The 24,751-nt window shown below is 33.7% G+C and overlaps 1 long non-coding RNA gene across 1 annotated transcript in view; it reads right to left on the reverse strand.

Annotated features, from left to right (window-relative positions):
• LOC138700257 (uncharacterized) overlaps positions 1–24,751 on the reverse strand; it is a 426,875-nt gene that overhangs the window by 257,884 nt on the left and 144,240 nt on the right. Inside the window, exon 2 of the long non-coding RNA XR_011332315.1 lies at positions 3,825–3,869. This is a non-coding gene — a long non-coding RNA (uncharacterized lncRNA). The remainder of the gene's footprint in view (positions 1–3,824; positions 3,870–24,751) is intronic.

Consider the following 24,751-nt stretch of genomic DNA (forward strand, 5'->3'; position numbering starts at 1 on the left):
AAAATTCCTTACACTAACTTCATTTTGGAAATTTTTCTCACGAGTTGTCACATGACTTAAGTTAAAAACTGGCGTCATTAAAAGACACCAAATTTGTGTGTGTATATGTAAACAAAGTAGATGTCTCTCAAGGACTCCAGTTTTTAACTTTATTACTTAGTATTTCAGTAAATAGGCTAAGAACTTGAACAATTATCTTATATGCTGGTAGCAATCTTTTGCCTTTTATTTTCAAAGACAGAATGTTACTAGTAATGTAAGCTTTTTATATTCTCCAACAATGTACAATACAGAAAAGAATCCTTATTGGGATCCGGATCATTTGTCACAAATTACTCGTCATTTGTCTGATTCGTCACACATATATTTTCGTCACAGGACTGTGGGTAACATAATACACTTTTGTCACAGGATTGTATATCACACAAAATTCGTTCATAACGTTTTCATTAGTTTTGTTTTTATAGTATTTCAAAATAATTATATAGTGTACTTTTATTTTTTATAATATCCCACAATATTTGCATGGGTTTATTTTTACGGTACCCTAAATCATTTTCATGGCTACGTTTTTATGATATCGCAAATAATTTGCATAGTTTTATTTTTATAGTATTGTAAATAATTTCCATGGTTATGTTTTTTATAGTATCGCAAATTAATTCCATGGTTTTACTTTTACAGTATCGCAAATCATTTCTATGGTTACGTTTTTTTTTTGTATCGTAAATCATTTCTATGGTTTTATTTTTACAGTATCGCAAATCATTTCCATGGTTACGTTTTTTGTATTGAAAATCATTTCCACGGTTTTATTTTATAGTATCGCAAATCGTTTCCAATGTTATGTTTTTATAGTATCGCAAATCATTTCCTCGGTTTTATTTTATAGTGTCGCAAATCGTTTCCATGGTTTTATTTTTATAGTATTGTAAACCATTTCCATGGTTTTATTTATAAAGAGTCGCTAATCATTTCTACAGTTATGTTTTTATGGTATCGCAAATCATATCCATGGTTTTATTTATAAAGTGTCGCAAATCATTTCCATGGTTTTATTTTTATAGTAACACAAACATTTCCATGATTATGTTTTTATAATATCGCAAATATTTCCATGGTTATGTTTTTATAGTTTCGCAAATCGTTTCCATGGTTTCATTTTTATAGCATCACAAATATTCGAATGGTTATGTTTCTATAACATCACAAATCATTTCCGTGGTTTTATTTTTATAGTATCGCAATGATTTCCATGATTTTATTTTTATAGTATCGTAAACATTTCCATTGTTATGTTTTTATAATATCATACACATTTCCATGGTTATGTTTTCATAGTTTCGTAAATCGTTCCATGGTTTTTTTATAGGATTCTCAATCATTTCAGTGGTTTTATTTTTATAGTATTGTAAACATTTCCATGGTTGTGTTTTTAATGTATTGCAAACATTTCTTTGGTTATGTTTCAATAATATTGTAAATCATTTCTATGGTTATGTTTTTGTAGTATCGGAAATCATTTCCATGGCTTTATTTTTATAGTATCACATATTATAATTGCCAAGGTTATGTTTTTTAATATCGCAAATCATTTCCATGGTTATGTTTTTATTGTATCGTAAACATTTCCGTGGATGTCATTTCCATGACCTTATTTTTTATATATCTGAAATAATTTCCATGGTTTTATTTTTATAGTATAACCATATTCATGGTTATGTTTTTATGATATCGCAAACATTTCATGGTTAAGTTTTTATAGTATCGGAAATAATTTCCCCGGTTTTATTTTTAGAGCATCGCGAGATATTTCCATTGTTTTATTTTTATAGTATCGCAAATCATTTCAAGGTTATGTTTTTATAGTATTGCAAACCATTTCCATGGTTTTATTTTTATATTATCGCAGAACATTACCATGCTTTATCTTTATTGCATTTATCACATTTCCATTGTTTTTTTATTACGGTAAACATTTCCATGGTTATGGTTTTATAATATTTCAAATCTTTTCCGTGGTTCTTATACTCATTTTTATAATATCGTAAAACATTTCCACCTCTCTTAATTTCATATTATCGTAAAATATTTCAATGGTCCTTGGTTTTTGATCTTATAGTGTTACATAGCATTTCCATGGTTTTAATTTATATAATATTTCAAAACGTTCCATGTTTTCTTCTAAGCGCAAAGCACTTTTATTGTTTTTATTTTTATAATAACTGAAAGCATTTCCATGTTTCTTATTTTTAGCGTATCACAAAACATTTCCATTGTTGAAAACATGTGCTCTTCCTGGATGTACTGGAAATTATTCCTGACATATCAAAACATTAAACGTAAAAAAATTGATACTTTTTTTGACGAATTAGGTATTGTGGCGTAGATATCGTCCTTGTGTGACGAACAAGTCTGCGACAAAGAAACTTTGACAAAACATTACGTTGGCGAAAAATCTGTGAAAACTCAAGACCTGACCTCAATAACAGACCCTCATAAATTTCGCTCCAAGTCTCAATCATTAGCTTGCGGGCTACGGAGGTCGAAATTCTTGTCTATTAGTACTCTGAGTAAATCAACCTATAACTACTATGAATAAAATACTTGAAGAAGGACATGCCTATACTACTACCCTACTGTTAAGGACATTATCTTTTTAATGCGTCTTCACTTCTTGTTGCTAATGTTTTAACAATAAATACGAGTGTATTCCAAGTACGTATGAATATATAATCTTATGAGGAGTCTGTACACCGAATTTTGACAAAAACATGACATTTTGGTTTTTATCGTTTTTCGGTAGTTTGATAACGTGATTTCATTTCTTCTAATTGTCAGCTTTTAGCCCTATCTTCTGCAAACATATTGTAGTAATTTTTAATGCAAAAAATGTTATCAATGAAAAGTTTTTTTCTTGTCAACCGCTCAGTGGAATTTTAAATCTATTGACCCCGTTGTATACATAAAAGTGTGTTACATATGCTCTATTTTTTCTACATTTGTATCTTTTATAACTGCCGAGAAAAGTGCATCCTAATTTGAGGAATTTAACTTTGCAAGGTATGAAAACTTTGATAGGCCTACTGTTTTTTTTGCACTTTATTATTTTTTGTGAAGTTGGTACACTTTTCTCAGAAAGTATTGTGCTCAGGAGACTGAAATTAATATATACAATATCAATGTGATGGTATTTTACACCAGTAGTTAGAAAATAAGTTTATTTCTATCTTTAGAAAAATTAAAAATTATTTGCAGTCATTCCCAATGCAAAAAATTTTATCAATGAATTTTTTTTTTCGAACCGCTGAGAGGAATTTTAAATTTATTTAACCGGTTGTATACATAAAGATGTGTTACATAAGCCCTATTTTTTCTATATTTGTATCTTTTATAACTACTGAGAAAAGTGTACCCAAAATTCAGGAATTTAATATTGTAGGATATGGAAGTACAGACTCCCCTTAAGCGAAAGACAACCATTAATTTGCATGGTGTTTTGGACTCTTAATCCTAGTTGTTTCCAGAATTATCAACATGCAGTTTGTACGTTAATTGTCTACATAAAGTGTGTATATACATACAGCTGGATCATAATTATACTTCAAATATTTTGAAACCACAAACGCATGCTAATCGAATACTCTAATCTAGATAACATCTCTCAAGAACTTAAAATTATACCATATTTTAAAATTACCTTCAATTTTATATAAATTATGGTCAAAAATCCATTTTATGTAAGTCATACGTAGAGAGCATTGGACGTGATTTATTAATAAGGAAACGAAAATCTATAAATTTATTTCAGAAAAAATACGTACCTTGTATTTTTAGGAAGAGGTAACAATCAATTGATGCTCCAGTCACTGAAACGAAAAAAGTACAATAATTACTATCGATTCATGAACTTTATTTTACCAACAATAATACAGTTAAGACAGAAGAACGAATTAGTTTCAACATATTTTATTATAATTGTGCACCTTTTGTAACTCATACGTGAAGTCAAAAAAGCTGAAATGGATAAAATTTCAACTTAGCCTAACATTTATTGTGATTTTATAATGTTTTTCAGAAAAATTAAGGGATTACTCATTTATGCGTAGTGTGGTGTTTTACGACGCTTTATCAACTGCTATGATTAAGTGTTGCAAATGTTGCAAGTGTTGAAAGGTTTCTTGTGCAATTACTACTTTTTGTTTAAAAAATTTGTGACAGCTCGTTCACGCATTATAATCCACATTTTTCTCCTTTTCATTTAGGAAAAATTGTCATTTTATAAAATTCTCTTGTGTTTGAAATTCGCTATAAATTGACCCGGGACCGTCACTGCCACTTACATCACAACATTGGGAGTTGCTAACATTGGTCAATCATATATATTATTTTAATGTACCGAAGTACATATAATATTTCCATGCAGATATTCTGCGTCATCATACGATGAAAGAGTAATGGAACGGAGAAAAATTCTCTCCGCGCCGGGAGATTTTTTCTCCGTTCCATTACTCTTTCATCGTATGATGACGCAGAATATCTGCATGGAAATATCATATGTACTTCGGTACATTAAAATAATATATATGATATGCGTAAATCACTTCGTGATTTAAGACGGCGCTTATTCCGTCGGAACCCCGCCAACTAGTCACTCATAACGAGTGCACCTCAGCACATGTGTGGACTTCAGTCCTACATTCATAGACATCTATGACGTAGTGCAGAAGGCGGCCACTAGAGGGAACCCAAGAGTTGGAACTTAAACTGAGATGATTCTGTCCGACGCCGGGGTAGGTATCCGATGTGGCTTAGTGGATAAAGCATCGACAAGTAGAGCTGAAAACCTAGGGTTCAAATCCCGGTGCTGGAGAGAATCTTTCTCCGTTCCATTACTCTTTCATCGTATTGGTCAATCAGCTTATTCCTTTCATTTTTTGTAATCAGCTGTGAAGTTTGCAACAAGTGTGGGAAGGTTAGATTTATTCCTTGAAAAACTGAAAATGGGTCGAAATTCAGTGAGTGTGGATGTGAAGTGGCAGATTATTCGGACGTTGAAGAATAACTAGAGATAATGTCTAATTCTATCCCAAAATGTATTAATATAAGTACACCCATTCTGGAGAAATTAATTTTTTCCTATACAAAATGTGATTTTTCAATAAGTTTTCATTTATTTATTTTATTTATTCATTTATGTCTATAAAAGGGCAAAATCCCAATTACAATAGCCAGTACAGATATTTGTTAAAAAAACATAGAATTGCATATAACATGAAAAAAGAGATAAAACAGAAACAAATGCAAGATACAAGTGTAATTACAAATTAAAAATTAAAAATAAAAAAAAACAAATAGATACTATCTAAATAAAATACACAGATATAAATGAAAAATACCAAAAAAAAATGAAAAAGAGTTAAGTATAGAAATCATAGCCAAAAATGTAAAATGTCGCTATAATTGGCAAATTACAGAGTAAATATAACACTATATTAATAAATTCAATATACAGTATTATATAGTAGGCCTAATAGGCTTAATTTATTTATTTAAGAAATTCACTACTATAGAACATGTGTTCCAATTAGTAGGATATCTGATTATAACTATAACTAACATGCAACTGGAAGTTAACATATCATGAAACTATTGCTAAATAATAACAGAATATTTGTTACATAATCCACAGTTTGAAAGCTAGAGAAATTGGAATTTGCTCCCTGTATAAACATCAAAGGGTTTCACATAAATATATGGATAGGAGTGAAACATCTCTCCTGAAGGAATGCCCTTAAACTTTTGGTACAAACTGTACAAATAATGGAGGAAAATATCAGATATATAATTTTGAATATTTCGCAAGAAGAGATTAGTCGATATTTGAGAATAATCTTCAGAGATATAAAAAAAAATGTGTTGAAGTAGGAGGAGGAGACTTTGAACATTTCTTGTAGCAAAGATAAGGCCTACATTTGTATTGACTCTTCAGTTGTTTATAAATGAAGGGTACACGGGAATAACGATCAAGGCCCATTTTAGAAAGTTTCGAGAAAAAAGAATTTTAAAGTTTAAGAACTTAATACTTTGTTATGTGTGTATTTAATAGAAATTGACGTAGTGGAATGTCAAGAACGATGATTTCTTATTACTAGCTAGACCACATGGTAGTACTTCTTTTCCACTATAAGATAGCATTATTAACTCAATTTCGATTTTTGATGGACCTTGATCGTTTTTCCCGTGTACCCTTCAAATATGTTCCCCCTAAACGGGTTTTATAAAGTAAAGTTACTACCGTAGAAACGGCAGCTGATGTCGCGGTAAACGTGCGAGGCGTACAACAGAAAATTCCGCTGAGCTTGCGGTGCGGGAGAAGCGTAATTTATATGAAGCATCCTATAGCTCTTGGCAATGGATCCCATAGATAGAGCTCCCCGTTGTCCTCTCTCTTTCTTTCATAATGATGAAGCCGGCATGTAGTTCCGAAACGTTGGTTCTCTCTACACCTAGAACACGCCACAAGTATTCCAAAACCTTGCACCACTATGATAATTATGTAGAAATCTCTACAGAATTTGGAAAAGTTTAGACGTTCATTTTGATTATTACACTTTTACTACGTCATACTACTTTTGACCAATAAAACGTAAGACGTGTTTCAACCAATCATGGCTGCTTATTCTACAATTTGTATCACCTACCTAGCATTTGTTTTTATCACCTCCCTAGTTTTATTTTGTTTCTTTGTTTTCCAGCATTGTTATTTCAATAACTGTACCTTTTAAAATGATTCATGTTTATTTCATCATTCTCAATTAAAGCTTTTCTACCATTTATCTAGTTTATATTATTTAGGCTTTGTTATAGCTTCTGCTGTATGAGATTATGAATAGTCACGTATAAGAGATTCTTTAATAACTGAAGTGGAATGTAACTGTTTTAATAAAAATGAAACTGAATCAACAAAGCCTTCTTGACTAGTAATCGTCCATACAGTTCAATGAAAATTGTATAGTTGGCACAACTGGTAACAAGAGAAAAGCTTATTATAACACACTACAGCCATTCTAGAGGAGTATTTGTAATGATGAGATGGTACAATAATATATTTTCAAGACGTTTACTATTTTAGTAAGTCAATTAGTATTTTATTGTTGCAGTACTTTATTTCTTCTAATCTTTATATACTTTATTCTAATCGTGTAATAGTCTATAGTAATCTCAGACCTCGAGTGACATTTATTAGGACTATTTCGTGAATAAAATAAAAATGTAAATAATATACCCCTAAAATTCGATCACAAAATGTTAATAAGTCTATTTATGAATACTTAACCTATTCAGACATTGTGAAGTCGAAATAGATGAATACCGATTACTACAATAGAGAAATTGAATGTTATTCAGTAATGCCAATTGACAAAAGCGAAATAGAGGCTTGCAAATGTTAATTACATGTACTGCACTTTTCTCTCGTTATTATACCAGAAATACGTTTTCACGTTTTCATTATCTGCTGAAATCATAATTAAATTTAAACATTTTATAGTATAATTACAAAAATAACCTGATTAATACATTAATTAAATGAACAATTGTTATGAAGGAGTGTCATTTTCTTTAGATACAATGGACATGGAATTGAAAGATGAAGATGTAGATGTGAAAGTAGGATTTCACACTTTATTTAGTACCGTACAATAGATTCATGCTCACGTGGAAACAGTTGGCGACATTGACTAAACAAAAGAACGACCACGCGATAAATTTATAGTGATAAATCGAGCTGTAGAAATTATCGCGATGTGTGACTGTGATTGGTTGGAATTCAAAATTTCATTACAGTTCATTGGCCGAAAATATAATGACGTCATATAAACGAAATAGTCTATTAAATCCCACTCGATTTAAAATTTTCTCTAAAAAAAATCAAAACTCCTAGTGAGATTACTACAGAAAAACCAATTTCATTTTAAGCAAAACTCTATAAAAGAAGGAAAAATATTCTTTAATTCTTCGTTTTATAATAGTAGGCCTATATCGAAAGTTCTGTAACACTTCCACTGTTATATTTTAGAATGTGCACCTGTAACTATTGCATGTATTTGTTATCAGAAGGATTAAACTGTATAAGATTAAAAAAAACACCTTAAACATCTCTCTCACCATGGCAGACCAAATTACATTTCTCAGGGTCATTGTTCCCCATTTCTTATACTTATCCTCACTTACTCCAGGGCAGATTTATATTAATATATTAGCAGCTACTCTCTGTTCCCTACCAATTAACAATTCCATCATCTACTTCATATGCCCAGGAGCGAAATTGGAGTCGTTACAAGAAACAAATGAGTATTTATCTAGTGTCTTTGAACTATTGTGTTGTACTTGAACTCTTTTTATAGACCTCCCATGATGTTTGATACCAGTACTATATATTCCACCTGATCAGCTCATTAAAGCACTAACTAATCATGGCGCTTCTGGCTGAATTTAAGGAATTAACTAATAATTCTTAAGGGTGTTTCGAGCTTTGCTTCAACAAGAAACCGTGAACAGAATAGATCAATGACAGGAACGTAGTAAAATATCGCGTTTGTGGCTCAAACCCTGCCACAGAGGTCTTCCAACCGGAGGGCCCGGGTTTGAATCCCGGTCATGTCGTGGAGGTTTTGGTGAACAAAACAGACTTCGTACAAGGTTTTTCTCGGAAAGATACTCCTGTTTCACTCCAATATTCCACCAATATTCTCTACCATCATATCCACCTCCCTCAAATCCATTTTAATATTATCCTCCCATCTACATCGCGGTCTCTCCAAAGGTCTTTCTCCCTCCGGCCTCTCAACTAACACTCTATATGTATTTCAGGATTCGCCCACATACATATTACATGTTCTGTCCATCTCAAACGCATGGATTTAATGTTCCTAATTATGTCAGGTGAAGAATACAATGCGTGCAGTTCTGCGTTATGTAACTTTCTCCATTCGCCTGTAACTTCATCCATCTTAGCCTCAAATATTTTCCTAAGCACCTTAATCTCGAACACTCTTAACCTCCGTTCTCCTCTCAAAGTGAAAGTCCAAGTTACACAACCATACAGAACAACTGGTACGGTAATATAATTATTTTATAAATTCCAACTTTCAGTTTCTTTTTTAAGTAGACGAGATGACAAAAGATTTTCAGTCGAATAATAACAGGCATTTCCCATATTTATTCTCCGTTTAATTTCCTCTCGAGTCTCACTTATATTTGTTGCTGTTGCTCCAAGAAATTTGAATTTTTTCATCACTTCAAAGGATGAATTTCCATTTTTATATTTCCATTTCGTGCAATATTTTGGTCACGAGACATAATCACATTCTTTGTCTTTCCGGGATTTACTTCCAAACCTATCTCTTTACTTGCTTCAAGTAAAATTTCTGTGTTTTCCCTAATCGTTTGTGGATTTTCTCCTAAAATATTCACGTCATCCTCATAAACAAGATCTGATGTAACTCGTTTAATTTTAAATCCTCTCTGTTTTCCTGAACTTTCCTAATGGCATATTTTAGAGCAAAGGTAAAAGGTAAAGGTGATATTGCATCTGCTTGGTTTACCCTACCGTGGAAAATCATTAACATAAGTACATATATTCTTAAGTGATACGAAATGTTGAAAAAGTGTAATCAAGATGTATAAACACGAATAAACATAGCGGATATATGTTCAGATTGAAAGCAAAAGTAATACAAGCAAAACAAACATACGGGATATATGTTCAGATTGATAGGAAAAGTAATATAATCAAAACAAACATAGCGGATATATGTTCAGATTGATAGGAAAAGTAATATAAGCAAAACAAACATAGCGGATATATGTTCAGATTGATAGCAAAAGTAATATAATCAAAACAAACATAGCGGATATATGTTCAGATTGATAGGAAAAGTAATATAAGCAAAACAAACATAGCGGATATATGTTCAGATTGATAGCAAAAGTAATATAATCAAAACGAACATAGCGGATATATGTTCAGATTGATAGGAAAAGTAATATAAGCAAAACAAACATAGCGGATATAGTAAAATCGATGTCTTGCACAATTAAATGTTTTTTTGAAATTGCAGATGTAGCTCAGAGACAGTGCGAAAATGATGTCGGTAATGGAGCAACAGTGGAATAAAAGTGGTAAGAGACATAGAAACATACGTTGAAAACTTTTGGGATTAAATATTTTAATTCGCAATATGCCGATATAATTCAAGAACTTCTATACGCAGAAATCGATCACATAACGACAGTAAATTTTATATTTGAAAGTTCTTAACGTATAACTAAATTGTCTGGAAGAACCTGAGGAATTACGTGTGCTAATGAGGACCCATAATTATTGTAGAGCAACAACCTTAATGGTAGGAATACCTTTCAGTTATATGTGGCAAATAAAAGAAACGAAGAGAGAACGAAGAGAAGAAGTATATTTAATATATACTGCCGGAGAATGTTCTTGATGGATGATAAAATACTGGAGTGTAAGGTTATGCTGGGGGGCACTAGAGGTGCTGATACTGATTAACTCACTAATTGAAGATCACAGACTATTTTATACTCGTATATAACCCTCCAGCACGGAGAGGATGCTTCTTGATTACAAACCATTCAGCCCCTGAGCCAGTAAAAACAACCACAAATAAGGCTGATTAAGCGAGATACGCACACGCTCAGATCAAAGTTAGGTTTCAAAACGCATAAATATTTCTCTCCGACCTAATTCAAGTTTTATTGTTGAACAACGTTTATCTATGAGCGTGCTTTGCACACAAAATGTAAGTCACTCTGAAGAATAACATCCATTTGCATTGGTGAGCATTTCTTCAAATCAAACCACCTCGTCGAATGCCATTTTCCTTGGCAGTATTAAGTTGTATAATGTAAGTTGATGGTAAATTTATATCCAATGGAATGGTTGAACATCTTTTTGTGACGAAAAATGGTTCATAAAGTCCAGAATATGATGAACGTACTACAACCCCGTCATGTGAAGAACATATCATTATTTGATAAGACTGAATTTTGAAAATATTCATGGTTAAGATAAATGTCACTTGTTTTGCGTGTATCCGCATGATATAAGAAAGACTCTTAACGATTGGCTTGTTATTTACAAAGTCCATCTCGCTGTGTATTACGACATCCATATAAACAATCAATCGCCATGATCGCTGTATTAGAGATATTGAAACAACATTTTGTAAGATGGGCAATATGATTCTGGGAACAAGAAAATGAATTACACTTACAAAGGGCTTATAGAATATACACCTCTTGTACATATGAATCGGGGATTTCAGAAACAGCGTATGACATGAAAACTAAATTTTTCAGTAGACACAGAAAACAGAGGGTTTGGAATTGAACGGGTTACATCAGCTGCTTGTCTATGCGGATGACGTGAATATGTTAGGAGAAAATCCACAAACGATTAGGAAAAACACGGGGATTTTACTGGAAGCAAGTAAAGAGATAGGTTTGGTTGTAAATCCTGAAAAGACAAAGTATATGATTATGTCTCGTGACGAGAATATTGTAAGAAATGGAAATATAAAAATTGGAAATTAATCTTTCGAAGAGGTGGAGAAGTTCAAATATCTTGGAGTAATAGTAAGAAATATAAATGATACTCGGGAGAAAATTAAACACAGAATAAATAAGGGAAATGCCTGTTATTATTCGGTTGAGAAGCTTTTATCATCTAGTCTGCTGTCAATAAATCTGAAAGTTAGGATTTATAAAACAGTTATATTACCGGTTGTTCTGTATGGTTGTGAAACTTGGAATCTGACTTTGAGAGAGGAACATAGGTTAAGGGTGTTTGAAAATAAGGTTCTCAGGAAAATATTTGGGTATAAGAGGGATGATGTTACAGGAGAATGGAGAAAGTTACACAACAGAGAACTGCACGTATTGTATTCTTCACCTGACATAATTAGGAACATTAAATCCAGACGTTTGAGATGGACGTATGAGCGAATCCAGAAATGCATATAGAGTGTTAGTTGGGAGGCCGGAGGGAAAAAGAGCTTTCGGGAGGCCGAGACGTAGATGGGAAGATAATATTAAAATGGATTTAATGGAGGTGGAGTATGATGATAGGGAAGGGGTTAATCTTGCTCAGGATAGGGACCGATAGCGGGCTTATGTGAGGGCGGCAATGAACCTCCGGGTTCCTTAAACGCCAGTAAGTAAGTATGACACAATAAACGATATTACTGGTGGTATACCACATCATTGGTTATAGTACTGGCTTCTTCAGACAGAAGCCTAATAGATGTGTCGTTTCATACCAAATTTATTCGAATCTAATGAATTGTTAATGAAATAAATATTAGCTTGACATTTGCTGTTTCTGCAAGGAATCAAAATTGTAGTATAATAATTTCAGTTCAAGTAAAGTTTATTTGTCAAATTAGGGATATAATATATGCATAAGCCTACTGCATACTTAATATATAAGTTCAGCATATTTTTCTACAATAGTTCACTGAATAATATTATTGTAAAATTCTTGATATTCATGTGGTATGTAACGCATTAGTTTGCATATATCGTCAAGCTTCTCTCTTTGAATTGGCACGATTTTATCTGGATAAGCCAATGAAGAAGGTAAATATGGTATTCTCCTTTGTACTTACAAAGCAAACATTCTCATGGAGGTAGATAAAAAAATCATCTTTTTTCTTCCATCATTTTAATAATGTTTAAAGAAGTGCTTACACAAATTTTGGCCACTCGAGCGCAATTACGAAGGCCGTAAAAAATGTTTCCCTGGAGTCGTTTACAGAAAGAGAACAAAATTTCATGGAAAGTTTTATTGGAACAGATGTAGCAATTGTTGAGTTATTTTTCAACGTATTCACCACTAGAATTGAGACATTTCTCATTCAGTGGGATCAATTTTTGTATCCTTCTGTCGTAGATGTCTGCCGTCTGGAATCGTAACCAATGTGTCGGCACATGTCTTTGACATGAGTTGTTTCTGCGCGCTTCCAGGATTTCACAGGTCTCCAAATGTGAGACGGCTATACTAACATACGTGGTTTCTGCATGGAATGATAGCCCAATAGATCAACAGTCCTTGAAACTCGAATAGACTCATTTCGCCACAAATAATGACATGTGTTGTTTCTGCAATCCCTGATTCATATAACTCCTCAATTAATGTTAATATTTTAATTAATTTAAATAATCATGACAACGCTCAAATATACAAACATACCAGACGAAGATGCAAAGAAAAATACTGGGCATCACGCTACGAGACAGAATGACAAACGAAACACTACAAAGACTGACGAACACTACTGACGCAGCAGAACGAGCCACGGCAACGAAGTGGACCTGAAGGGGGACAAGTGGCGAGACTACACCAGACAAGATGGACCCATGCAGTCACGATGTGGGACCCCTACGTCGGAAAGAGAGGACAGGGAAGACCACGTCTCATATGGTCGGACATGTTTACCAAAGAGGCGGGGAAACAATGGCCGAGGACAGCAAAGAACAGAGTTTTGTGGAAAGAACTAGGGAAGATCATTGTAAATAGATAACGTAATCAGTGTTAAGATATTGTAAATAGTAAAGTCAGTATTAGTGAAAGTGTGAGATAAGTTTTGTAAATAGTAAAGTCAGTGTTGAGAAAGTTTCAGGTAAATAGTGTAAATGGCAATCAGTTTCGTCAAAGTGCCAATGTCAATATAATGTGTGTAGTGCAAGAAAAAAATGAACAAAGTACAGAGTGCTGAGACTAGTTAAAGTCTAATAGCATTATTAACCATGTCACAAAAGTAGTATACACGACAAGCTCGCCTGGATTGGCTCACCAAGCGAGTACACTTGAGCCATCCCTGTCGAGGGAGTTCTAACCCCATCACAGGAGGCCTGTGCCCAATATGGGACATCATGGCTAACATTCATTCTTCATTCATTCATTCATTCATTCATTCATTCATTCATTCATTCATTCATTCATTCATTAAATAAAATAGTATGCAATTTATGTTAAGAGCATTAACTGAATCTCAGAAATATAAAACTCGACTTCGCCTCGTTTTTCGAAACTTTTTCTCGATTCTGTAGTTAATAAACGCATTTACCACACTTGTATCTCAGCATGTAGGTAAACTATTAAATGCCCGTAGCAATATTACACTAAAATAGGCCCACTGTTGAAGGTCGCTGAAGTAACACCAGAAACCTAGACTAAATACATAAGTTAAGAAGTTATTCTAAGACATTGGGCTTCGAAAACTCTTTATTGGAGGCTAATTACTGTTCGGTTGAATTCAAGAAAAACTTCATAACATGGGCGCGGCAAGAATGTGGACTACATAAAAATATTGCAGCAAAATAAGACAGGTGCGCACTTAGCGGTTTTCTCTTTGCACGACAAAATTTCTTTAGGACACGCAAATTACTGAGCTTAATTTCAACATGAAAAAAATACTCCACAGCTACAAGGCCCAATGTAATGTTCATAATAAGTGTAGGGGATAAAAAAATCGAATTTATAAGAAAAACATGAGAGTATATGCATGCAATTCGGTAGTAAATGTCTCCCGCAAAATGAAATATTAGAATGTTAAAAAAACGCTTGTATTGAACGCGAAATAAGCAAAAACACTTGCTGGAATGCCTTCGGATAACGAGGAAAATAACACGAGAGGCACTGGTTTGGAGGTATAAAAATTCAAGAAACTAGAGCTGTTTATGCATGCGGTAAACCTGCAAATCAAACTCCACTTACCTTTTCCTAATTACTTAAAACTCTCTTCCAGAGAACTTGTGAATGTGACTAGGGTTCGTGTGGCGTTTTATGGCTGGAAGCTTTCATGTATCTCTCTTGGACAGTTTTACCTTGCGCTTCAGTGAAACAGAGAAATATTATTTCCCAGGAACTTGATACAGAATGTAACTCAAACTAGCACAGTAAATTCTTCCCTAATCTTAATATATAAAAGTGAATATGTGTGTTTGTTTTCTATCTATACAAATCTACACGTTTTGCCCGATATCTGCCAAAGTTTGCATATTTAATCTTCATAACCAGGAGAAAAACATAGGCTACATTAAAATCGGACAAATGGAAGTTAAATTAATTAAAAAGACTATTACACTTTTACTACGTCACACTACTTTTGACCAATAAAACGGTACGAAAGGACGTCTTTCAACCCATCATGGCTGCTTATCGCACAATTTTATTGCGTCCCTAGCATTTGTTTAATTTTATCGCGTCCCTAGCATTTGTTTATTTTTATCACTACCCTAGCATTTGTTTCTTTGTTTGCCAACATTTCAAACTGCACTGGTCTGGACGTCAAAAAACAGAAAATTACAAACCATTCCAGTCGATGCACAGCAATTTCAAATATGACTCGCATTGGCATTCAAGAACAAGAATTAATAAAGATCACTGGTCATATATGAAGAGCACCATTCGGAAATCCTGAATAAGTTGAGGGATACACCATGTACATCAACGAGTTCACTTATTTTACGCACACGTCCAATATAACATCAACTGAACCACCAACCACTAAAACATTCAAATTTGAAAATTGTACTTTCAATAATTGTTTCTTTTAAAATTAGTCATGTTTATTTTTTTATTTCATCATCTTTAATTAAAACGTTTCTTGTTTATTTCATCATCCCTAATTAAAACTTTTCTAACACTTGTTTATATTATTTAGGTTATGATTTTTATAGCTTCTGCTATTTGATATTATGGATAGTCACGTATCAGAGATTGTTTAATACTAAGATTTATTGAAAATCATCTATCAAGTGACGATTACTGGGATCCGGATGATTGAAGCGGAATGCAAATGTTTTAATAAAAATGAAACTGAATCAACAAGGCCTTCTTGACTGGTAACCGTCCTCAGAGTTCAATGAAGATTCCATAGTTGGCACAACTGATAACAAGAAAACATAATCATAAAACACTACTGCCATCTGGCGTAATGTTGAGATAATACAATAATACATTTGAAGACAGTTGTATTTTCGTAAGCCATTAATATTTTATTGTATTGGAGTACTTCGTTACTTCTAATCTTTATATACTTTCTTCTAATCGTGTAATAGTCAATTAAATCCCACTCGAGTTTTGATTTTCTCTAGATAGATCTGCTTGTGTTCCACTCGCAGATTTATCGATAAAATAAAAACCTCTAGTGATATTATTGTTGATAAAAATTAATATGATCAAATATTAATGTATAATATTAAATGCAATCTTCCACAGTCAGTTGTTCTTTATTATTGCTTGTTGTATCCAACATCGACTTTCATGAAGCTATGGAAAAAGTAACACGACATAAATTAACATTGTTGATACATCATGAAAATCAAAATCTAGAAAATGCATGGAATAAGTATCTTTATGCAGTCCAGGACCGTATTATGAATTTCTCGATACAGTTGTAGATAGTGAGCAAGCTGTGTTTTATCCAACTGAATTCTTGAATTCTTCGATAAAACACAAGGATTGCTACCACATAATTTAATACTTAATATTGAATCACCAATAGCATTACTGCGAAATATTGACCTACCAAAATTATCAATGGAACAAGAATTGGTGCAAAAAAAAACTCATACAAAACGTAGACCTAATAGAAGTGACAATATTAACTGGAAAATTGAAAGGAGAAGATGTTTTTACCACATGTATTCCTATGATACCCACTAACATGTCTTTCGATTTTAAGGAACTGCAATTTCAGTGTGACTAGGATTTGTAATGACCATATTAAAATGAAGCTCAAACACAGTCGCTCAAAGTTGCAGACATTAACTTCAAAACTGCGTTTTTTTTTTCACATTCTCAACTGTATTTTATACAAAGGAGTAGGAAAAAGAAAAAAAAAAATTATTTATATCAAAAAGCAATTCAATGATACATTGTCGTGTTACTAATGTACTGTAGTATGTGAATGTAGACCCTACATAAGCCCACTGAAATTAACACTGTATTAATTCTAATATATACGTCTCACAAAATGTTGTTGTTCATGTCCGAAAATATGTTATTGCGAAATTCTATCTGTATAATCACGTTGCCAATGTATGTAGTATGTTATGCGTTGTGGAAAGAACAATCTCTTAATTTCTAAAATACCGTTGTACGTCTCTCAGAATATTAGTCTTTATGTTAAAAAATTACTTATTGCGAATTTATAAATTGTTTCTGTAGTGTATATATAAAATAAGAATTAATGTAATTAATATGTTCTGAATTCGTGAGATATAATTTATCAATTCATATTAAAAAAACAGTGTATGATATAAGCAGGCGTACAGCGGCCAAGGTGTAAAAAAATCTTTCAATATAAATTAAATTATATATAGATTCTTTGGTACGATCGGTAGAGAGATACATTTTGGCTCATGACACCTAAACGGGTTCAGACTGGGAATAAGGGAATTCCCTGTTTATGGTCAGTTGTCTCTGAAATTCAAGTGAAAGCACACACAGGCATGAAATTACTTGAAATGCACACCTTCGGATCAATGTACAGATCTTATAATAAATTGTATCTCTCCCTCTGTGCAACGTCACATTTGCGATGAGGAGGAAAGGAGACGGCTGAAAGGTTGTAGTGCTTTTTAATACGGTGACAACCACGACTAAGCCACTTGAAATTTAACAGTCACTGATCGGCAGAGATAAAATATAAGGTGTAGTGCCCAATATTCGTCCCCTTGCCTAAATTCGTCCCCACAGTATTTTGACCAATAACGTGTCGTATCCTGGTGATGGTCAGTAGAGACTATCCGTCTTTATGCAGTAGTAAGCGTGCTTTCAGTTGGAGCGAGTGTTATTGTCTGTTTCGTTTTTATTTAAGTTTTAAATATCTACCACCATCCCGCGCCGTGGCGTTGTGGTCTAAGGCATCCAGCCTAGGACTCGCGTAAATTGATGATCATGAATACATTAAGATGCAACTACACGGTTAAACTTTTCTTTAAACTTTAAAGCAATGACTGCAAGATTGATATTTAATATTAATATACAGTACTTTCGCAGTGAAGACGACGTTCAAAACGGCGCACCATGTAGACACAAAATCTTTATGCATCTTAATTGAACGTACCTTTTAAACTCGATTCTTTCCATATTTTTCCCAGATTGCACGCATACGCGATTGGAATATTGAACTGTGTAGATACAGCTTTAGTTCCGTTACACACTACAGCGAGAATGCATTTGTCGAGCTATAAAAAATCCTTTCGTGTAGCACTGATTGTAACGGTCGAAATAAGGCACAGCTGACATTGGTCCTGCTCCCACAGGTAACTTAACGTATAATTGTAGCCTGTAAAATTTGTATTTTGTGAATGAAATGAAACAATTAATAGAAAGTCAGATGTTCAATTTTATGTAACATCATCACATATCAAACCCAAAGACCTTGCATAGTAATAATAAGGTCTTTGATCAAACTGTTTTCCGTATGGGGTAATAAAATTCGTGTTTTAATTAGGCCTATCTATACAGAGATGGCTTCACTGTGTAGCAACATGTCTCGCTGTGAATACTTAAGCATTGTTATATAGCTGTCCCCACTGTTACTGTTAAATTAAATTATGATTTCAGCAGATATTCAAAATGTACTTATGTTATAATAGTAAGAGAAAAGTGCAGTACATGTAATTAACATTGTTAAAAATATATTTCGCTTTTTGCAATTGGCACTACTCAATAATAACATCGAATTTCTTTATTGCAGTAATCGATATTCATCTTCGAGTATTTCAACTTCAAAATCTCAGACCTCTCGTGACATTACTACAGATAAATCGATGTTCAGTTATCGTGGGAACCGATTGCTGAGTCCTGAGGATTTCAAAGAAACAATAAAGCAGTCAATCTGTATGCAAGTTTATATTTGCTTGTTCAATCTCTGTACAATGAATAAACCCAAAGAACCTAAATGATTACCCTGAAGGAGAAAGAGATGTAATTTTCAGGTTTTTCAATCCTGATTTGACATTTGAAAACACGTTTCAAACATCGACAAATACAACACTAATACCGTTTTAATTAGACACGGAAATACTGAGAAATTGCTGTATACAAATGCATTTTAATTATGGTATATTAACATTAAACATCTCTTGCTTTCCTCCATCTCAGTAATCTAAGTAACATAATAACATACATATCCAGTAGTTTCCATCACCGCTTATGTGATTTGTGAGCATCCTGTCTTCATTGTTCAGCTGGAAATTGTTGAGAGAACCTCCATGCCTGTGTAGCGAAGCCACAAACGTCATGCCATGGATATATTAAACACAGTTTTGGCTAGATTTATGAGAACGCGCCTGCATGATTTACTACGTCAGTTGCATGCTGAAATATGAACACAAATACGTCGGTAATAAATATATGACTTCTTCAATAAAACTCCGTGTTCATCTACGTTAATAATAAGGTACTTTGAACCGCTGGCGAGCGTGCTGTTCTTGCTAGAGAGCTCTGAAATTATTACGACTTGCAATATTATTTGCATTTTAGGGCAGAATATTTATGATCTGAGTTTATTTCCATTCCAGTACTACGTTGCTTAAGAGATTGTGCCATTTACCACTATTTCATTGTATAATTAAGGATACAATTTCCTAATCTTCTACTGGCAGCGTGTCCTACTAAATACTAAATTACTTTTAATAGCTTGTAACAAAAACTCAATTTCGCTGCACCTGAAATTGTAGAAGCAAGACTGTAGATTAAATTTCGAAGGCAAGAAGGGCTGTGTAGGATAGTATTCTTCGCATTCCAGGAGAAGATCCGAGCTAGGATCGTCAGTTATTCCACCGCTCTTATAACCAACCCCGACACGGAACCGGCCGGCCAATGACTGAGCCTTGTTTGTCCCAGTCGGCCAGTGACAGCTGAGTTACTAGCTTATCCTCTGTTCTTACTCGCAAGGACCATATCCTCTCACAGGTATCTTCTCGTGAAATTTGGATATTAACCTTTGTTTAAGTATGCGTTTAGTCTATTTAGTTACCGGTATTAATAATTGAATAATTCATATATAAGCGATTTAATAAAAAAAAATGTGATTTTTGTACTCATAGTGGTCGGGTCTAGAAGTTATCGTCACTGGAGATGTCACCGACTACATTTTAGTCACCAGCTTTCTGTCCACCGATTACATTTGTCACCGACGTTCTCTCCACCGATTACAATTTTTTTCATCGGTGTTCTGTCCACCGATTACATTTTAGTCACCGGCGTTCTGTCCACCGACTACATTTTAGTCACCGGTGTTCTGTCCACCGACCACATTTTAGTCACCGGTGTTCTGTCCACCGATTACATTTTAGTCACCGGTGTTCTGTCCACCGATTACATTTTAGTCACCGGTGTTCTGTCCACCGATTACATTTTAGTCACCGGTGTTCTGTCCACCGATTACATTTTAGTCACCGCTGTTCTGTCCACCGATTACATTTCAGTCACCGGTGTTCTGTCCACCGATTACATTTTAGTCACCGGTGTTCTGTCCACCGGTTACATTTTAGTCACCGGTGTTCTGTCCACCGATTACATTTTAGTCACCGGTGTTCTGTCCACCGACCACATTTTAGTCACCGGTGTTCTGTCCACCGATTACATTTTAGTCACCGGTGTTCTGTCCACCGATTACATTTTAGTCACCGGTGTTCTGTCCACCGATTACATTTTAGTCACCGGTGTTCTCCTCACCGATTTCATTTAACAATTTATTAATGTTTTATTGAAAAAGTTAGATATTTAAAATATCATTGTAAGGTTGTTTCCGTGGTTACGCATATAAGTATAATGAGATTTAAATTTCATTGTAAGGTTGTCTCCGTGGTTACGCATATAAGTGCAATGAGATTTAAATGTCATTGTAAGGTTGTTTCCGTGGTTACGCATTTAAGTATAATGAGATTTAAATGTCATTGTAAAGTTGTTTCCGTGGTTACGCATATAAGTATAATGAGGTTTAAATGTCATTGTAAGGTTGTTTCCGTGGTTACGCATATAAGTATAAAGAGATTTAAATGTCATTGTTAGGTTGTTTCCGTGGTTACGCATATAAGTATAAAGAGATTTAAATGTCATTGTAAGGTTGTTTCCGTGGTTACGCATATAAGTATAATGAGATTTAAATGTCATTGTAAAGTTGTTTCCGTGGTTACGCATATAAGTGTAATGAGGTTTAAATGTCATTGTAAGGTTCTTTCCGTGGTTACGCATATAAGTATAAAGAGATTTAAATGTCATTGTAAGGTTGTTTCCGTGGTTACGCATATAAGTATAAAGAGATTTAAATGTCATTGTAAGGTTGTTTCCGTGGTTTCGCATATAAGTATAAAGAGATTTAAATGTCATTGTAAGATTGTTTCCGTGGTTTCACATATAAGTATAAAGAGATTTAAATGTCATTGTAAGGTTCTTTCCGTGGTTACGCATATAAGTATAATGAGATCTAAATGTCATTGTAAGGTTGTTTCCGTGGTTACGTATATAAATGTAATGAGATTTGAATGTCATTGTAAGGTTCTTTCCGTGGTTACGCATATAAGTATAATGAGATGTAAATGTCATTGTAAGGTTGTTTCCGTGGTTACGCATATATATAATGATATTTAAATGTAATTTTAAGGTTGTTTCCGTGGTTACGTATATAAATGTAATGAGATTTGAATGTCATTGCAAGGTTCTTTCCGTGGTTACGCATATAAGTATAGAGAGACTTAAATGCCATTCTAAGGTTGTTTCCGTGGCTACGCATGTAAGTATAATGAGATTTAAATGTCATTGTAAGATTTTTTCCATGGTTACGCATATAAGTGTAATGAAATCTAAATGTCATTGTAAGGTTGTTTTCCGTGGTTACGCATATATGTATAATGATATTTAAATGTCATTTTAAGGTTGTTTCCGTGGTTACGTATATAAATGTAATGAGATTTGAATGTCATTGTAAGGTTCTTTCCGTGGTTACGCATATAAGTATAGAGAGATTTAAACGTCATTGTAAGGTTGTTTCCGTGGCTACGCATATAAGTATAATGAAATTTAAATGTCATTGTAAGATTTTTTCCATGGTTACGCATATAAGTATAATGAGATCTAAATGTCATTGTAAGGTTGTTTCCGTGGTTACGCATATATGTATAATGATATTTAAATGTCATTTTAAGGTTGTTTCCGTGGTTACATATATAAATGTAATGAGATTTGAATGCCATTGTAAGGTTCTCTCCGTGGTTACGCATATAAGTACTGTATAGAGAAATTTAAATGTCATTGTAAGGTTGTTTCCGTGGCTACGCATATATGTATAATGATATTTAAATGTCATTTTAAGATTGTTTCCATGATTACGCATATAAGTATAATGAGATTTAAATGTCATTGTAAGGTTGTTTCCGTGGTTAGATATATAAGTATTGTTGTTGTTTAGTCCGAAGACAGGTTTGAACCTGATAAGTGATACCAAGAAGGCAACGCTTATGAGCCAACTATGCCAGGAGATAATGGTGTAGGGTGGCCAGTTCGTTTCTCCCTCCATATAAGTATTTGGCAAAAAAATTAGGTGTAAGGTGACGTTCTTACTTATTTTTGTTATTATCAAATTTATTGTATTGATGGAGCATCACGAAGGGTAATTTCGATTCACCCCAAGTATTAGGAGCTTTGAGAAACTATGTAATACATCAAGGGTATATGTATACCAGACATAAAGTTCGAGATTCCGGTGTTGTGTTACACAGAGGATGCAACGCTACAATAACCCTAACTTCAGATAAAACATCTCTATATAATTGAAGTCCCTTCTGAACTTCCAAGTCATGGTCCCAACTGGGAAGGATTCTGTCTAGTCCGAAAAGTACGAAGACATACTTTGCCACCCGAGCCCCATATACTGCATATGAATTGGAAGATATTGATGATCAATATAAGACAATTGTAGAGGGAAGTAGGTGGCTATTGCATTTCAACTTGGAACAAGATGAAAAAATAATAATTTTTTCAACAGATTGCAGCTCAGAATGCTGCAATATAATGGATATTTTACTTGTCAAAATAAATTATCAATTTTAAGAAAATGTATACTGGTGACCAAAATCTTTTGTGTGACCAAAAATTCGAAGTGGCCAAAACATAGGGTGACAAAATTGCAGCGACTAGGTGGCACAGTGACGTTCGCCAGTTTGTCGTATGTCGTACTTCACATCCATAGCGTCGTCTGTGGGTGCTAATATGTCTTTGGATCAAAGAAGGTTTCATGACACTACTTATTATGCCAATGTATTTATTAAATTTTAAAATCTTGTCTGGAGCATCCAATTCTGTAAAAAAAAAAAAAATGTTAACCTAAAGATGAGATAATTAAATTTATTTATTCTTTCTGAAATTGTGCTATCTGTACAAATTTTTATTTAGTACAATGGATTCATACTCTTCGATTTACTGGTAAATAGTTGGCGACACTGACTAAACAAAAGAACGACCATGCGATAAATTGAAAGTGATAAATTGAACTGTAAAATTTATCGCGATGTATGACTGTGATTGGTTGGAATTCAAAATTTAATTATACTTCATTGGTCGAAAATGGAATGACGTCTTATAAACGAAATAGGCCCAGTTGTACGATCGCGGAATAGATCTTGGAATAGTTATCCATGGAATAGCCTAACTATAGAATAAATTGGCTACCGTGTTGTATGACGTTCGTTTATTCCAAGGTTACCTATTCCATAGTTAGCCGAATTGGAATAGAGGTTGGCAACACTTTACATGGTGTTTTGTTTTATGAAGTGCAGTAATTGTTTACACTATTTTGTCTACGGAATTTATTATAAAGAACTGAGTAAATCAAAACGAATTAGAAATCAAAACTATAATATTGAAGATACACTTAAGCTAGTTGAGATGGCGACTGATTATCGGAACGTGCTGGAAAACAAAAAGACCGATGCCATAACCTCAAATTAAAAGGTAAGAGCATGGGAGTCTATCGCTAGGTTATTTAATGCTCAGACAACTACCTACAAAAATGCAGAACATCTTCGTCAGAAATACGATTCAATAAAGAAAGAGGCAAGGAAATATGCAGCAAAAAAGGGACAGTATAGGCTCCAGACGGGCGGAGGTCCTGCAGATACAGTTAACACAAATACGTTATTTGAAAAAGTACTTGAAATGATCAAACTCTCTGCGGAAGGACACGACAGCATATATGATTACGATGCTACTTTCATGGCAAGTGAATTAAATAGTGGTTTCGTCTTGGAAGAATTTAGTGTAGATGAGCCAATAGAAGTGCCATTAGAATCTGCCTCAGAAGCAGTGACTGCTATTAACGTTGCCAATGTTCATGATGACACTGGTCCTGGAGATGAAAAAACAGTAGGCTACAGGAGTAGGTCAACTGTGGCGTAAATATATTCAACAAATGCTGAAATCTCCCTTACATCCCGTTTTACAAGCAAAGAAATGTGCAAGTGTGGAACAGAAACCGATATCTAGTGACAATGCCATGCAAAACATATATCTTCTTTCATCACATGAAGAATCTTCTTCCACAAACATATCATCATATTCATTTAATAGGTCAGGTTTATGCCTTATTTTCTTTTGTTTCCGCATTCTCAAAAATACATTATATAATAATTCATCATCTCTATCGGAATTATT

This window comes from Periplaneta americana, chromosome 5 (assembly GCF_040183065.1).
Source record: "Periplaneta americana isolate PAMFEO1 chromosome 5, P.americana_PAMFEO1_priV1, whole genome shotgun sequence".
NCBI classification, from domain to species: Eukaryota; Metazoa; Arthropoda; class Insecta; order Blattodea; family Blattidae; genus Periplaneta; species Periplaneta americana.